This window comes from Camelus dromedarius, unplaced genomic scaffold, assembly GCF_036321535.1.
Source record: "Camelus dromedarius isolate mCamDro1 unplaced genomic scaffold, mCamDro1.pat HAP1_SCAFFOLD_180, whole genome shotgun sequence".
NCBI lineage: Eukaryota > Metazoa > Chordata > Mammalia > Artiodactyla > Camelidae > Camelus > Camelus dromedarius.
In genome coordinates, this window is record NW_026989839.1 from 1,450,882 (window position 1) to 1,469,235 (window position 18,354).

Genomic DNA, 18,354 nt, shown 5'->3' on the forward strand with positions numbered 1-18,354 from the left:
ACTTTTACTCTGGTTTCTCAGTATGTTTCCTAGTGCCGGTTTGAATTTCCTGCAGTTTTCACTGTAAAAACGAGTTGGAGCTTGTACTTCCCTATATATATGTATGGAGTGGAGTTTGCAAGTGAAAAGAAAGTTTGTGTTCCCAACAAGCTAGATGAAGGACGGCTTTCACACACACTTAACCCTCAGAACTTAGCATGTGGAGAGACGTTCTTTCATCTAGCACAAAGGGAATGGGTTGCAGGAGAAAATTTTACTCTGGTTTCTCAGTCTGTTTCCTAGTACCGTTTTGAGGTTCCTGCAGTTTTCACTGTAAAACAGAGTTGGAGCTAGTACCACCGCATATACATGTATGGAGTGGTGTTTGCAATTGAAAAGAAACTTTGTGTTCCCAACAAGCTAGGTGAAGTGCGGCTTTCACACACACTTATCTCTCAGAAATGGCATGTGGAGAGACGTCCGTTCATCTTGCACAAATGGAACGGGTTGCACGAGAATCTTTTACTCTGGTTTCTCCGTCTGTTTCCTAGTGCCGGTTTGAAGTTTCTGCTGTTTTCACTGTAAAAGAGAGTTGGAGCTAGAACCTTCCCATATATATATATGGAGTGGAGTTTGCAATTGAAAAGAAACTTTGTGTTCCCAACAAGCTAGGTGAAGGTCGGCTTTCACACACAATTATCTCTCAGAACTGAGCATGTGGAGAGAAGTTCATTCATTTAGCACTAAGGGAACGGGTTGCAGGAGAAACTTTTACTCTGGTTTCTCAGTCTGTTTCCTAGTGCCGTTTTGAAGTTCCTGCAGTTTTCACTGTAAAACCGAGTTGGAGCTTGTACCTCCCCATATATATGTATGGAGTGGAGTTTGCAAGTGAAAGGAAACTTTGTGTTTCCAACAAGCTAGGTGAAGGACGGCTTTCACACACACTTATCTCTCAGAACTGAGCATGTGGGGAGACGTTCGTTCATCTAGCACAAAGGGAACGGGTTGCATGAGAAAATTTTTCTCTGGTTTCTCAGTCTGTTTCCTAGTGCCGGTTTGAAGTTCCTGCAGTTTTCACTGTAAAAACGAGTTGGAGCTAGTACCTCCCCATATATATGTGTGGAGTGTAGTTGGCAAGTGAAAAGAAACTTTGTGTTCCCAACAAGATAGGTGAAGGACGGCTTTCACACACACTTAACTCTCAGAACTTAGCATGTGGGGAGACTTTCGTTCATCTAGCACAAAGGGAATCTGTTGCAGGAGAAATTTTTACTCTGGTTTCTCAGTCTGTTTCCTAGTGCCGTTTTGAATTTCCTGCAGTTTTCACTGTAAAACCGAGTTGGAGCTAGTACCTCCCCATATATATGTATGGAGTGGAGTTTGTAAGTGAAAAGAAACTTTGTGTTCCCAAAAAGCTAGGTTAAGGACGGCATTCACACACAATTATCTCTCAGAATTGAGCATGTTGAGAGACGTTCGTTCATCTAGCACAAAGTGAACGTGTTGTAGGAGAAACTTTTACTCTGCTTTCTCAGTCTTTTTCCCAGTGCCGGTTTGAAATTCCTGCAGTTATCACTGTAAAACCCAGTTGGAGCTAGTATCTCCCCATATGTATGTATGGAGTGGAGTTTGCCACTAAAAAGAAACTTTGTGTTCCCAAGAAGCTAGGTAAAGTACGGCTTTCACACACACTTATCTCTCAGAACTGAGCATGTGGAGAGACGTTCGTTCATCTAGCACAAATGGAACGGGTTGCAGGAGAAACTTTTATTCTGGTTTCTCTGTCTGTTTCCTAGTGCCGGTTTGAAGTTCCTGCAGTTTTCAATGTAAAACCGTTTTGGAGTTTGTACATCCCCATATATATGTATGGAGTGGAGTTTGCAAGTGAAAAGAATCTTTGTGTTCCCAGCATGCTAGGCGAAGTACGGCTTTCACACACACTTATCTCTCTGAACTGAGCATGTGGAGAGACGTTCGTTCATCTAGCACAAAGGGAACGGGTTGCAGGAGAAACTTTTACTCTGGTTAATCAGTCTGTTTCCTAGTGCCGGTTTGAAGTTCCTGCAGATTTCACTGTAAAACCGAGTTGGAGCTAGTACCACCCCATATATATGTATGGAGTGGTGTTTGCAACTGAAAAGAAACTTTGTGTTCCCAACAAGCTAGATGAAGAATGGCTTTCCCACACACTTATCTCTCAGAAATGGCATGTGGAGAGACGTTCGTTCATCTTGCACAAATGGAACGGGTTGCATGAGAATCTTTTACTCTGGTTTCTCCGTCTGTTTCCTAGTGCCGGTTTGAAGTTTCTGCTGTTTTCACTGTAAAAGAGAGTTGGAGCTAGAACCTTCCCATATATATGTATGGAGTGGAGTTTGCAAGTGAAAAGAAACTTTGTGTTCCCAACAAGCTAGGTGAAGGTCGGCTTTCACACACAATTATCTCTCAGAACTGAGCATGTGGAGAGACGTTCGTTCATCTAGCACTAAGGAAACGGGTTGCAGGAGAAACTTTTACTCTGGTTTCTCAGTCTGTTTCCTAGTGCCGTTATGAAGTTCCTGCAGTTTTCACTGTAAAACCGAGTTGGAGCTTGTACCCCCCCATATATATGTATGGAGTGGAGTTTGCAAGTGAAAGGAAACTTTGTGTTCCCAACAAGCTAGTTGAAGGACGGCTTTCACACACACTTATCTCTCAGAACTGAGCATGTGGGGAGACGTTCTTTCATCTAGCACAAATGGAACGGGTTGCAGGAGAAACTTTTTCTCTGGTTTCTCAGTCTGTTTCCTAGTGCCGGTTTGAAGTTCCTGCAGTTTTCACTGTAAAAACGAGTTGGAGCTTGTACCTCACCATATAAATGTGTGGAGTGTAGTTGGCAAGTGAAAAGAAACTTTGTGTTCCCAACAAGCTAGGTGAAGGACGGCTTTCACACACACTTATCTCTCAGAATTGAGCATGTGTTGAGGCGTTCGTTCATCTAGCACAAAGTGAACGGTTTGCAGGAGAAACTTTTACTCTGGTTTCTCATTCTGTTTCCTAGTGCCGGTTTGAATTTCCTGCAGTTTTCACTGTGAAACCCTGTTTGAGCTTGTACATCCCCATATATATGTATGGAGAGGAGTTTGCAAGTGAAAAGAATGTTTGTGTTCCCAACAAGCTAGATGAAGCACGGCTTTCACACACACTTATTTCTCAGAACTGAGCATGTGGAGAGACGTTCGTTCATCTAGCACAAAAGGAACGGGTTGCAGGAGAAAATTTTACTCTGGTTTCTCAGTCTGTTTCCTAGTTCCGGTGTGATGTTCCTGCAGTTTTCACTGTAAAACCGAGTTGGAGCTAGTACCTCCCCATATATATGTATGGAGTGGAGGTTGCAAGTGAAAAAACTTTGTGATCCCAACAAGCTAGGTGAAGGACGGCTTTCACACACACTTATCTCTCAGAACTGAGCATGTGGAGAGACGTTCGTTCATCTAGCACAAAGTGAACGGGTTGCAGGAGAAACTTTTACTCTGGTTTCTCATTCTGTTTCCTAGTGCCGGTTTGAATTTCCTGCAGTTTTCACTGTGAAACCCTGTTGGAGCTTGTACATCTCCATATATATGTAAGGAGAAGAGTTTGCAAGTGAAAAGAATCTTTGTGTTCCCAAAAAGCTAGGTGAAGCACGGCTTTCACACAGACTTATCTCTCAGGACTGAGCATGTGGAGAGACGTTCGTTCATCTAGCACAAAGGGAAAGTGTTGCAGGAGAAACTTTTACTCTGGTTTCTCAGTCTGTTTCCTAGTGCCAGTTTGATGTTCCTGCAGTTTTCACAGTAAAATAGAGTTGGAGATAATACCTCCGCATATATATGTATGGAATGGAGTTTGCAACTGAAAAGAAACTTTGTGTTCCCAACAAGCTAGGTGAAGGACGGCTTTCACACACACATAGCTCTCAGAACTGAGCATGTGGAGAGACGTTCGTTCATCTAGCACAAAGTGAATGGTTTGCAGGAGAAACTTTTACTCTGGTTTCTCATTCTGTTTCCTAGTGCCGGTTTGAATTTCCTGCAGTTTTCACTGTGAAACACTGTTTGAGCTTGTACATCCCCATATATATGTATGGAGAGGAGTTTGCAAGTGAAAAGAATCTTTGTGTTCCCAACAAGCTAGATGAAGCACGGCTTTCACACACAGTTATTTCTCAGAACTGAGCATGTGGAGAGACGTTCGTTCATCTAGCACAAAAGGAACGGGTTGCAGGAGAAAATTTTACTCTGGTTTCTCAGTCTGTTTCCTAGTTCCGGTGTGATGTTCCTGCAGTTTTCACTGTAAAACCGAGTTGGAGCTAGTACCTCCCCATATATATGTATGGAGTGGACGTTGCAAGTGAAAAAACTTTGTGATCCCAACAAGCTAGGTGAAGGACGGCTTTCACACACACTTATCTCTCAGAACTGAGCATGTGGAGAGACGTTCGTTCATCTAGCACAAAGTGAACGGGTTGCAGGAGAAACTTTTACTCTGGTTTCTCATTCTGTTTCCTAGTGCCGGTTTGAATTTCCTGCAGTTTTCACTGTGAAACCCTGTTGGAGCTTGTACATCTCCATATATATGTAAGGAGAAGAGTTTGCAAGTGAAAAGAATCTTTGTGTTCCCAAAAAGCTAGGTGAAGCACGGCTTTCACACAGACTTATCTCTCAGGACTGAGCATGTGGAGAGACGTTCGTTCATCTAGCACAAAGGGAAAGTGTTGCAGGAGAAACTTTTACTCTGGTTTCTCAGTCTGTTTCCTAGTGCCAGTTTGAAGTTCCTGCAGTTTTCACAGTAAAATAGAGTTGGAGATAATACCTCCGCATATATATGTATGGAATGGAGTTTGCAACTGAAAAGAAACTTTGTGTTCCCAACAAGCTAGGTGAAGGACGGCTTTCACACACACATAGCTCTCAGAACTGAGCATGTGGAGAGACGTTCGTTCATCTAGCACAAAGTGAATGGTTTGCAGGAGAAACTTTTACTCTGGTTTCTCATTCTGTTTCCTAGTGCCGGTTTGAATTTCCTGCAGTTTTCACTGTGAAACACTGTTTGAGCTTGTACATCCCCATATATATGTATGGAGAGGAGTTTTCAAGTGAAAAGAATCTTTGTGTTCCCAAAAAGCTAGATGAAGCACGGCTTTCACACACACTTATCTCTCAGAACTGAGCATGTGGAGAGACGTTCGTTCATCTAGCACAAAGGGAACGGGTTGCAGGAGAAACTTTTCTCTGGTTTCTCAGTCTGTTTCCTAGTGCCTGTTTGAAGTTCCTGCAGTTTACACTGTAAAACCGAGTTGGAGCTAGTACCTCCCGATATATATGTATGGAGTGGAGATTGCAAGTAAAAAAACTTTGTGTTCCCAAAAAGCTAGGTGAAGCACGGCTTTCACACACACTTATCTCTCAAAACTGAGCATGTGGAGAGACGTTCGTTCATCAAGCACAAAGGGAAAGTGTTGCAGGAGAAACTTTTACTCTGGTTTCTCAGTCTGTTTCCTAGTGCCGGTTTGAAGTTCCTGCAGTTTTCACAATAAAATAGAGTTGGAGATAATACCTACGCATATATATGTATGGAGTGGAGTTGGCAAGAGAAAAGAAACTTTGTGTTCCCAACAAGCTAGGTGAAGGACGGCTTTCACACACACTTATCTCTCAGAACCTAGCATGTGGGGAGACGTTCGTTCATCTAGCACAAAGGGAACGGGTTGCATGAGAAAATTTTTCTCTGGTTTCTCAGTCTGTTTCCTAGTGCCGGTTTGAAGTTCCTGCAGTTTTCACTGTAAAAACGAGTTGGAGCTAGTACCTCCCCATATATATGTGTGGAGTGTAGTTGGCAAGTGAAAAGAAACTTTGTGTTCCCAACAAGATAGGTGAAGGACGGCTTTCACACACACTTAACTCTCAGAACTTAGCTTGTGGGGAGACTTTCGTTCATCTAGCACAAAGGGAATCTGTTGCAGGAGAAATTTTTACTCTGGTTTCTCAGTCTGTTTCCTAGTGCCGTTTTGAATTTCCTGCAGTTTTCACTGTAAAACCGAGTTGGAGCTAGTACCTCCCCATATATATGTATGGAGTGGAGTTTGTAAGTGAAAAGAAACTTTGTGTTCCCAAAAAGCTAGGTTAAGGACGGCATTCACACACAATTATCTCTCAGAATTGAGCATGTTGAGAGACGTTCGTTCATCTAGCACAAAGTGAACGTGTTGTAGGAGAAACTTTTACTCTGCTTTCTCAGTCTTTTTCCCAGTGCCGGTTTGAAATTCCTGCAGTTATCACTGTAAAACCCAGTTGGAGCTAGTATCTCCCCATATGTATGTATGGAGTGGAGTTTGCCACTAAAAAGAAACTTTGTGTTCCCAACAAGCTAGGTAAAGTACGGCTTTCACACACACTTATCTCTCAGAACTGAGCATGTGGAGAGACGTTCGTTCATCTAGCACAAATGGAACGGGTTGCAGGAGAAACTTTTATTCTGGTTTCTCTGTCTGTTTCCTAGTGCCGGTTTGAAGTTCCTGCAGTTTTCAATGTAAAACCGTTTTGGAGTTTGTACCTCCCCATATATATGTATGGAGTGGAGTTTGCAAGTGAAAAGAATCTTTGTGTTCCCAGCATGCTAGGCGAAGTACGGCTTTCACACACACTTATCTCTCTGAACTGAGCATGTGGAGAGACGTTCGTTCATCTAGCACAAAGGGAACGGGTTGCAGGAGAAACTTTTACTCTGGTTAATCAGTCTGTTTCCTAGTGCCGGTTTGAAGTTCCTGCAGATTTCACTGTAAAACCGAGTTGGAGCTAGTACCACCCCATATATATGTATGGAGTGGTGTTTGCAACTGAAAAGAAACTTTGTGTTCCCAACAAGCTAGATGAAGTATGGCTTTCCCACACACTTATCTCTCAGAAATGGCATGTGGAGAGACGTTCGTTCATCTTGCACAAATGGAACGGGTTGCATGAGAATCTTTTACTCTGGTTTCTCCGTCTGTTTCCTAGTGCCGGTTTGAAGTTTCTGCTGTTTTCACTGTAAAAGAGAGTTGGAGCTAGAACCTTCCCATATATATGTATGGAGTGGAGTTTGCAAGTGAAAAGAAACTTTGTGTTCCCAACAAGCTAGGTGAAGGTCGGCTTTCACACACAATTATCTCTCAGAACTGAGCATGTGGAGAGACGTTCGTTCATCTAGCACTAAGGAAACGGGTTGCAGGAGAAACTTTTACTCTGGTTTCTCAGTCTGTTTCCTAGTGCCGTTATGAAGTTCCTGCAGTTTTCACTGTAAAACCGAGTTGGAGCTTGTACCCCCCCATATATATGTATGGAGTGGAGTTTGCAAATGAAAGGAAACTTTGTGTTCCCAACAAGCTAGTTGAAGGACGGCTTTCACACACACTTATCTCTCAGAACTGAGCATGTGGGGAGACGTTCTTTCATCTAGCACAAATGGAACGGTTTGCAGGAGAAACTTTTTATCTGGTTTCTCAGTCTGTTTCCTAGTGCCGGTTTGAAGTTCCTGCAGTTTTCACTGTAAAAACGAGTTGGAGCTTGTACCTCACCATATAAATGTGTGGAGTGTAGTTGGCAAGTGAAAAGAAACTTTGTGTTCCCAACAAGCTAGGTGAAGGACGGCTTTCACACACACTTATCTCTCAGAATTGAGCATGTGTTGAGGCGTTCGTTCATCTAGCACAAAGTGAACGGTTTGCAGGAGAAACTTTTACTCTGGTTTCTCATTCTGTTTCCTAGTGCCGGTTTGAATTTCCTGCAGTTTTCACTGTGAAACCCTGTTTGAGCTTGTACATCCCCATATATATGTATGGAGAGGAGTTTGCAAGTGAAAAGAATGTTTGTGTTCCCAACAAGCTAGATGAAGCACGGCTTTCACACACACTTATTTCTCAGAACTGAGCATGTGGAGAGACGTTCGTTCATCTAGCACAAAGGGAACGGGTTGCAGGAGAAAATTTTACTCTGGTTTCTCAGTCTGTTTCCTAGTTCCGGTGTGATGTTCCTGCAGTTTTCACTGTAAAACCGAGTTGGAGCTAGTACCTCCCCATATATATGTATGGAGTGGAGGTTGCAAGTGAAAAAACTTTGTGATCCCAACAAGCTAGGTGAAGGACGGCTTTCACACACACTTATCTCTCAGAACTGAGCATGTGGAGAGACGTTCGTTCATCTAGCACAAAGTGAACGGGTTGCAGGAGAAACTTTTACTCTGGTTTCTCATTCTGTTTCCTAGTGCCGGTTTGAATTTCCTGCAGTTTTCACTGTGAAACCCTGTTGGAGCTTGTACATCTCCATATATATGTAAGGAGAAGAGTTTGCAAGTGAAAAGAATCTTTGTGTTCCCAAAAAGCTAGGTGAAGCACGGCTTTCACACAGACTTATCTCTCAGGACTGAGCATGTGGAGAGACGTTCGTTCATCTAGCACAAAGGGAAAGTGTTGCAGGAGAAACTTTTACTCTGGTTTCTCAGTATGTTTCCTAGTGCCAGTTTGAAGTTCCTGCAGTTTTCACAGTAAAATAGAGTTGGAGATAATACCTCCGCATATATATGTATGGAATGGAGTTTGCAACTGAAAAGAAACTTTGTGTTCCCAACAAGCAAGGTGAAGGACGGCTTTCACACACACATAGCTCTCAGAACTGAGCATGTGGAGAGACGTTCGTTCATCTAGCACAAAGTGAATGGTTTGCAGGAGAAACTTTTACTCTGGTTTCTCATTCTGTTTCCTAGTGCCGGTTTGAATTTCCTGCAGTTTTCACTGTGAAACACTGTTTGAGCTTGTACATCCCCATATATATGTATGGAGAGGAGTTTGCAAGTGAAAAGAATCTTTGTGTTCCCAAAAAGCTAGATGAAGCACGGCTTTCACACACACTTATCTCTCAGAACTGAGCATGTGGAGAGACGTTCGTTCATCTAGCACAAAGGGAACGGGTTGCAGGAGAAACTTTTCTCTGGTTTCTCAGTCTGTTTCCTAGTGCCTGTTTGAAGTTCCTGCAGTTTACACTGTATAACCGAGTTGGAGCTAGTACCTCCCGATATATATGTATGGAGTGGAGATTGCAAGTAAAAAAACTTTGTGTTCCCAAAAAGCTAGGTGAAGCACGGCTTTCACACACACTTATCTCTCAAAACTGAGCATGTGGAGAGACGTTCGTTCATCAAGCACAAAGGGAAAGTGTTGCAGGAGAAACTTTTACTCTGGTTTCTCAGTCTGTTTCCTAGTGCCGGTTTGAAGTTCCTGCAGTTTTCACAATAAAATAGAGTTGGAGATAATACCTACGCATATATATGTATGGAGTGGAGTTGGCAAGAGAAAAGAAACTTTGTGTTCCCAACAAGCTAGGTGAAGGCCGGATTTCACACACACTTATCTCTCAGAACTGAGCATATGGAGAGACGTTCGTTCATCTAGCACAAAGGGAACGGTTTGCAGGAGAAACTTTTACTCTGTTTTCTCAGTCTGTTTCCTAGTGCCGGTTTGAAGTTCCTGCAGTTTTCACTGTAAAACCGTGTTGGAGCTAGTACCTCCCCATATTTATGTATGGAGTGGAGTTTGCAACTGAAAAGAAACTTTGTGTTCCCAACAAGCTAGGTGAAGGACGGCTTTCACACACACATAGCTCTCAGAACTGAGCATGTGGAGAGACGTTCGTTCATCTAGCACAAAGTGAACGGTTTGCAGGAGAAATTTTACTCTGGTTTCTCATTCTGTTTCCTAGTGCCGGTTTGAATTTCCTGCAGTTTTCACTGTGAAACACTGTTGGAGCTTGTACATCCCCATATATATGTAAGGAGAGGAGTTTGCAAGTGAAAAGAATCTTTGTGTTCCCAACAAGCTAGATGAAGCACGGCTTTCACACACACTTATCTCTCAGAACTGAGCATGTGGAGAGACGTTCGTTCATCTAGCACAAAGGGAACGGGTTGCAGGAGAAACTTTTCTTTGCTTTCTCAGTCTGTTTCCTAGTGCCTGTTTGAAGTTCCTGCAGTTTACACTGTAAAACCCAGTTGGAGCTAGTACCTACCCATATATATGTATGGAGTGGAGTTTGCAAGTGAAAAAAACTTTGTGTTCCCAATAAGCTAGGTGAAGGACGGCTTTCACACACACTTATCTCTCAGAACTGAGCATGTGGAGAGACGTTCGTTCATCTAGCACAAAGGGAACGGGTTGCAGGAGAAACTTTTACTCTGGTTTCTCAGTCTGTTTCCTAGTGCCGGTTTGAAGTTCCTGCAGTTTTCACTGTAAAACCGAGTTGGAGCTAGAACCTCCGCATATATATGTATGGAGAGGAGTTTGCAAGTGAAAAGAAACTTTGTGTTCCCAACAAGCTAGGTGAAGGTCGGCTTTCACACACACTTATATCTCAGAAATGAGCATGAGGAGAGACGTACGTTCATCTAGCACAAATGGAACGGGTTGCAGGGGAAACTTTTACTCGGGTTTCTCAGTCTGTTTCCTAGTGCCGGTTGGAAGTTCCTGAAGTTTTCACTGTAAAACAGATTTGGAGCTAGTACCTCCCCATATATATGTATGGAGTGGAGTTTGCAACTGAAAAGAAACTTTGTGTTCCCAACAAGCTAGGTGAAGGACGGCTTTCACACACACATATCTCTCAGAACTGAGCATGTGGAGAGACGTTCGTTCATCTAGCACAAAGTGAACGGGTTGCAGTAGAAACTTTTACTCTGGTTTCTCAGTCTGTTTCCTAGTGCCGGTTTGAAATTCCTGCAGTTTTCACTGTAAAACCCAGTTGAAGCTAGTACCTCCCCATATAGATGTATGGAGTGGAGTTTGCAACTGAAAAGAAACTTTGTGTTCCCAACAAGCTAGGTGAAGTACGGCTTTCACACACACTTATCTCTCAGAACTGAGCATGTGGAGAGACGTTCGTTCATCTAGCACAAATGGAACGGGTTGCAGAAGAAAATTTTATTCTGATTTCTCTGTCTTTTTCCTAGTGCCGGTTTGAAGTTCCTGCAGTTTTCAATGTAAAACAGTTTTGGAGTTTGTACCTCCCCATATATATGTATGGAGTGGATTTTGCAAGTGAAAAGAAACTTTGTGTTCCCAACAAGCTAGTTGAAGGACGGCTTTCACACACAATTATCTCTCAGAACTGAGCATGTGGAGAGACGTTCGTTCATCTAGCACAAAGTGAACGGGTTGCAGGAGAATCTTTTACTCTGGTTTCTCAGTCTGTTTCCTAGTGCCGGTTTGAAGTTCCTGCATTTTTCTCTGTAAAACCGAGTTGGAGCTAGTACCTCCCCATATATATGTATGGAGTGGAGTTAGTAAGTGAATAGAAACTTTGTGTTCCCAACAAGCTAGCTGAAGGTCGGCTTTCACACACACTTATCTCTCAGAACTGAGCATGAGGAGAGACGTTCGTTCATCTATCACAAAGGGAACGGGTTCCAGGAGAAACTTTTACTCTGGTTTCTCAGTCTGTTTCCTAGTGCCGGGTTGTAGTTCCTGCAGTTTTCACTGTAAAACCGAGCTGGAGATAGTACCTCCACATATATATGTATGGAGTGGAATTTGCACGTGAAAAGAAACTTTGTGTTCCGAACAAGCTGGGTGAAGGACGGCTTTCACACACACATATCTCTCAGAACTGAGCATGTGGAGAGACGTTCGTTCATCTAGCACAAAGGGAACGGGTTGCAGGAGAAACTTTACTCTGGTTTCTCAGTCTGTTTCCTAGTGCCGGTTTGAAGTTCCTGCAGTTTTCAATCTAAAACCGAGTTGGAGCTAGTACCTCCCCTATATATGTATGGATTGGAGTTTGTAAGTGAAATGAAACTTTGTGTTCCCAACAAGCTAGGTGAAGTACGGCTTTCACACACACTTATCTCTCAGACCTGAGCATGTGGAGAGACGTTCGTTCATCTAGCACAAAGTGAACGGGTTGCAGGAGAAAATTTTACTCTGTTTTCTCAGTCTGTTTCTTAGTGCCGGTGTGATGTTCCTGCAGTTTTCACTGTAAAAACGAGTTGGAGCTAGTACCTCCCCATATATATGTATGGAGTGGAGTTTGCAAGGTAAAAGAAACTTTGTGTTCCCAACAAGCTAGGTGAAGGACGGCTTTCACACACACATATCTCTCAGAACTGAGCATGTGGAGAGACGTTCGTTCATCTAGCACAAAGGGAACGGGTTGCAGGAGAAACTTTTACTCTGGTTTCTCAGTCTGTTTCCTAGTGCCGGTTTGAAGTTCCTGCAGTTTTCACTGTAAAACCGAGTTGGAGCTAGTACCTCCCCATATATATGTATGTAGTGGAGTTTGCAAGTGAAAAGAAACTTTGTGTTCCCAACAAGCTATGTGAAGGACGGCTTTCACACACACTTATCTCTCAGAACTGAGCATGTGGAGAGACGTTCGTTCATCTAGCACAAGGGAACCGGTTGCATTTGAAACTTTTACTCTGGTTTCTCAGTCTGTTTCCTAGTGCCGGTTTGAAGTTCCTGCAGTTTTCACTGTAAAACCGAGTTGGAGCTAGTACCTCCCCATATATATGTATGGAGTGGAATTTGCAAGTGAAAAAAACTTTGTGTTCCCAACAAGCTAGGTGAAGTACGGCTTTCACACACACTTATCTCTCAGACCTGAGCATGTGGAGAGACTTTCGTTCAACTTGCACAAATGGATCGGGTTTCACGAGAATATTTTACTCTGGTTTCTCAGTCTGTTTCCTAGTGCCGGTTTGAAGTTCCTGCAGTTTTCACTGTAAAACAGATTTGGAGCTAGAACCTCCGCATATATATGTATGGAGAGGAGTTTGCAAGTGAAAAGAAACTTTGTGTTCCCAACAAGCTAGCTGAAGGTCGGCTTTCACACACACTTATCTCTCAGAACTGAGCATGAGGAGAGACGTTCGTTCATCTATCAGAAAGGGAACGGGTTGCAGGAGAAACTTTTACTCTGGTTTCTCAGTCTGTTTCCTAGTGCCGGGTTGTAGTTCCTGCAGTTTTCACTGTAAAACCGAGCTGGAGATTGTACCTCCACATATATATGTATGGAGTGGAGTTTGCACGTGAAAAGAAACTTTGTGTTCCGAACAAGCTGGGTGAAGGACGGCTTTCACACACACATATCTCTCAGAACTGAGCATGTGGAGAGACGTTCGTTCATCTAGCACAAAAGGAACGGGTTGCAGGAGAATTTTTACTCTGGTTTCTCAGTGTGTTTCCTAGTGACGGTTTGAAGTTCCTGCAGTTTTCAATGTAAAACCGTTTTGGAGTTTGTACCTCCCCATATATATGTATGGAGTGGAGTTTGCAAGTGAAAAGAAACTTTGTGTTCCCCACAAGCTAGGTGAAGTACGGCTTTCACACACACTTATCTCTGAGAAATGAGCATGTGGAGAGACGTTCGTTCATCTAGCACAAATGGAACGGGTTGCAGGAGAAAATCTTATTCTGATTTCTCTGTCTTTTTCCTAGTGCCGGTTTGAAGTTCCTGCAGTTTTCAATGTAAAACAGTTTTGGAGTTTGTACCTCCCCATATATATGTATGGAGTGGAGTTTGCAAGTGAAAAGAAACTTTGTGTTCCCAGCAAGCTAGGTGAAATACGGCTTTCAAACACACTTATCTCTCTGAACTGAGCATGTGGAGAGTCATTCGTTCATCTAGCACAAAGGGAAAGGTTTGCAGGAGAAACTATTACTCTGGTTTCTCAGTCTGATTCCTAGTGCCGATTTGAAGTTCCTGCAGTTTTCACAGTAAAACCGAGTTGGAGCTTGTACCTCCCCATATATATGTATGGAGTGGAGTTTGCAAGTGAAAAGAAACTTTGTGTTCCCAACAAGCTAGGTGAAGGACGGCTTTCACACACACTTATCTCTCAGAACTGAGCATGAGGAGAGACGTTCGTTCATCTATCACAAAGGGAACGCGTTGCAGGAGAAACTTTTACTCTGGTTTCTCAGTCTGTTTCCTAGTGCCGGGTTGTAGTTCCTGCAGTTTTCACTGTAAAACCGAGCTGGAGATTGTACCTCCACATATATATGTATGGTGTGGAGTTTGCACGTGAAAAGAAACTTTGTGTTCCGAACAAGCTGGGTGAAGGACGGCTTTCACACACACATATCTCTCAGAACTGAGCATGTGGAGAGACGTTCGTTCATCTAGCACAAAGTGAACGGGTTGCAGGAGAATTTTTACTCTGGTTTCTCAGTGTGTTTCCTAGTGACGGTTTGAAGTTCCTGCAGTTTTCAATGTAAAACCGTTTTGGAGTTTGTACCTCCCCATATATATGTATGGAGTGGAGTTTGCAAGTGAAAAGAAACTTTGTGTTCCCAACAAGCTATGTGAAGTACGGCTTTCACACACACTTATCTCTCAGAACTGAGCATGTGGAGAGACATTTGTTCATCTAGCACAAAGGGAACGGTTTGCAGGAGAAAATATTACTCTGGTTTCTCAGTCTGTTTCCTAGTGCCGGTTTGAAGTTCCTGCAGTTTTCACAGTAAAACCGAGTTGGAGCTAGTACCTCCCAAATATATGTATGGAGTGGAGTTTGCAAGTGAAAAGAAACTTTGTGTTCCCAACAAGCTAGGTGAAGTATGGCTTTCACACACAATTATCTCTCAGAACTGAGCATGTGGAGAGACTTTCGTTCATCTAGCACAAAGGGAACGGGTTGCAGGAGAAACTTTTACTCTGGTTTCTCAGTATGTTTCCTAGTGCCGGTTTGAATTTCCTGCAGTTTTCACTGTAAAAAAATTTGGAGCTTGTACTTCCCTATATATATTTATGGAGTGGAGTTTGCAAGTGAAAAGAAACTTTGTGTTCCCAACAAGCTAGTTGTAGGACGGCTTTCACACACAATTAACTCTCAGAAATTTGCATGTGGAGAGACGTTCTTTCATCTAGCACAAAGGGAATGGGTTGCAGGAGAAACTTTTACTCTGGTTTCTCAGTCTCTTTCCTAGTACCGTTTTGAAGTTCCTGCAGTTTTCACAGTAAAACAGAGTTGGAGCTAGTACCACCGCATATACATGTATGGAGAGGTTTTTGCAAGTGAAAAGAAACTTTGTGTTCCCTACAAGCTAGGTGAAGTGCGGCTTTCACACACACTTATCTCTCAGAAATGGCATGTGGAGAGACGTTCGTTCATCTTGCACAAATGGAACGGGTTGCACGAGAATCTTTTACTCTGGTTTCTCAGTCTGTTTCCTAGTGACGGTTTGAAGTTTCTGCTGTTTTCACTGTAAAATAGAGTTGGAGCTAGAACCTTCCCATATATATGTATGGAGTGGAGTTTGCAAGTGAAAAGAAACTTTGTGTTCCCAACAAGCTAGGTGAAGTTCGGCTTTCACACACAATTATCTCTCAGAACTGAGCATGTGGAGAGACGTTCGTTCATCTAGCACTAAGGGAACGGGTTGCAGGAGAAACTTTTACTCTGGTTTCTCAGTCTGTTTCCTAGTGCCGTTTTGAAGTTCCTGCAGTTTTCACTGTAAACCGAGTTGGAGCTTGTACCTCCCTATATATATGTATGGAGTGGAGTTTGCAAGAGAAAAGAAACTTTGTGTTCCCAACAAGCTAGGTGAAGGACGGCTTTCACACACACTTATCTCTCAGAACTGAGCATGTGGAGAGACGTTCGTTCATCTAGCACAATGGGAACGGGTTGCAGGGGAAACTTTTTCTCTGGTTTCTCAGTCTGTTTCCTAGTGCCGGATTGAATTTCCTGCAATTTTCACTGTAAAACAGAGTTGGAGCTAGTACCTCCTCATATATATGTATGGAGTGGAGTTTGCAAGTGAAAAGAAACTTTGTGTTCCCAACAAGCTAGTTGAAAAATGGTTTTCACACACGCTTATCATTCAGATCTTAGCATTATGAGAGACGTTCGTTCATCTAGCACAAAGGGAACGGGTTGCATGAGAAAATTTTTCTCTGGTTTCTCAGTCTGTTTCCTAGTGCCGGTTTGAAGATCCTGCAGTTTTCACTGTAAAAACGAGTTGGAGCTAGTACCTCCCCATATATATGTGTGGAGTGTAGTTGGCAAGTGAAAAGAAACTTTGTGTTCCCAACAAGCTAGGTGAAGGACGGCTTTCACACACACTTAACTCTCAGAACTTAGCATGTGGGGAGACTTTCGTTCATCTAGCACAAAGGGAATGGGTTGCAGGAGAAATTTTTACTCTGGTTTCTCAGTCTGTTTCCTAGTGCCGTTTTGAATTTCCTGCAGTTTTCACTGTAAAACCGAGTTGGAGCTAGTACCTCCCCATATATATGTATGGAGTGGAGTTTGTAAGTGAAAAGAAACTTTGTGTTCCCAAAAAGCTAGGTTAAGTACGGCATTCACACACAATTATCTCTCAGAATTGAGCATGTTGAGAGACGTTCGTTCATCTAGCACAAAGTGAACGTGTTGCAGGAGAAACTTTTACTCTGCTTTCTCAGTCTTTTTCCCAGTGCCGGTTTGAAATTCCTGCAGTTATCACTGTAAAACCCAGTTGGAGCTAGTACCTCCCCATATGTATGTATGGAGTGGAGTTTGCCACTAAAAAGAAACTTTGTGTTCCCAACAAGCTAGGTAAAGTACGGCTTTCACACACACTTATCTCTCAGAACTGAGCATGTGGAGAGACGTTCGTTCATCTAGCACAAATGGAACGGGTTGCAGGAGAAACTTTTATTCTGGTTTCTCTGTCTGTTTCCTAGTGCCGGTTTGAAGTTCCTGCAGTTTTCAATGTAAAACCGTTTTGGAGTTTGTACCTCCCCATATATATGTATGGACTGGAGTTTGCAAGTGAAAAGAATCTTTGTGTTCCCAGCATGCTAGGCGAAGTACGGCTTTCACACACACTTATCTCTCTGAACTGAGCATGTGGAGAGACGTTCGTTCATCTAGCACAAAGGGAACGGGTTGCAGGAGAAACTTTTACTCTGGTTAATCAGTCTGTTTCCTAGTGCCGGTTAGAAGTTCCTGCAGATTTCACTGTAAAACCGAGTTGGAGCTAGTACCAACCCATATATATGTATGGAGTGGTGTTTGCAACTGAAAAGAAACTTTGTGTTCCCAACAAGCTAGATGAAGGATGGCTTTCCCACACACTTATCTCTCAGAAATGGCATGTGGAGAGACGTTCGTTCATCTTGCACAAATGGAACGGGTTGCATGAGAATCTTTTACTCTGGTTTCTCCGTCTATTTCCTAGTGCCGGTTTGAAGTTTCTGCTGTTTTCACTGTAAAAAAGAGTTGGAGCTAGAACCTTCCCATATATATGTATGGAGTGGAGTTTGCAAGTGAAAAGAAACTTTGTGTTCCCAACAAGCTAGGTGAAGGTCGGCTTTCACACACAATTATCTCTCAGAACTGAGCATGTGGAGAGACGTTCGTTCATCTAGCACTAAGGGAACGAGTTGCAGGAGAAACTTTTACTCTGGTTTCTCAGTCTGTTTCCTAGTGCCGTTTTGAAGTTCCTGCAGTTTTCACTGTAAAACCGAGTTGGAGCTTGTACCCCCCCATATATATGTATGGAGTGGAGTTTGCAAGTGAAAGGAAACTTTGTGTTCCCAACAAGCTAGGTGAAGGACGGCTTTCACACACACTTATCTCTCAGAACTGAGCATGTGGGGAGACGTTCTTTCATCTAGCACAAAGGGAACGTGTTGCAGGAGAAACTTTTTCTCTGGTTTCTCAGTCTGTTTCCTAGTGCCGGTTTGAAGTTCCTGCAGTTTTCACTGTAAAAACGAGTTGGAGCTTGTACCTCACCATATATATGTGTGGAGTGTAGTTGGCAAGTGAAAAGAAACTTTGTGTTCCCAACAAGCTAGGTGAAGGACGGCTTTCACACACACTTATCTCTCAGAATTGAGCATGTGTTGAGGCGTTCGTTCATCTAGCACAAAGGGAACTGGTTGCAGGAGAATCTTTTACTCTGGTTTCTCAGTCTGTTTCCTAGTGCCGGTTTGATGTTCCTGCAGTTTTCACTGTAAAACAGAGTTGGAGCTAGAACTTCCCAATATATATGTATGGAGTGGAGTTTGCAAGTGAAAAGAAACTTTGTGTTCCCAACAAGCTAGGTGAAGGTCGGCTTTCACACACTTATCTCTCAGATCTGAGCATGTGGAGAGACGATCGTTCATCTAGCACAAAGGGAACGGGTTGCAGGAGAAACTTTACTCTGGTTTCTCAGTCTGTTTCCTAGTGCCGTTTTGAAGTTCCTGCAGTTTTCACTGTAAAACCGTGTTGGAGCTTGTACCTCCCCATATATATGTATGGAGTGGAGTTTTCAAGTGAAAGGAAACTTTGTGTTCCCAACAAGCTAGCTGACGGACGGCTTTCACACACACTTATCTCTCAGAACTGAGCATGAGGAGAGAC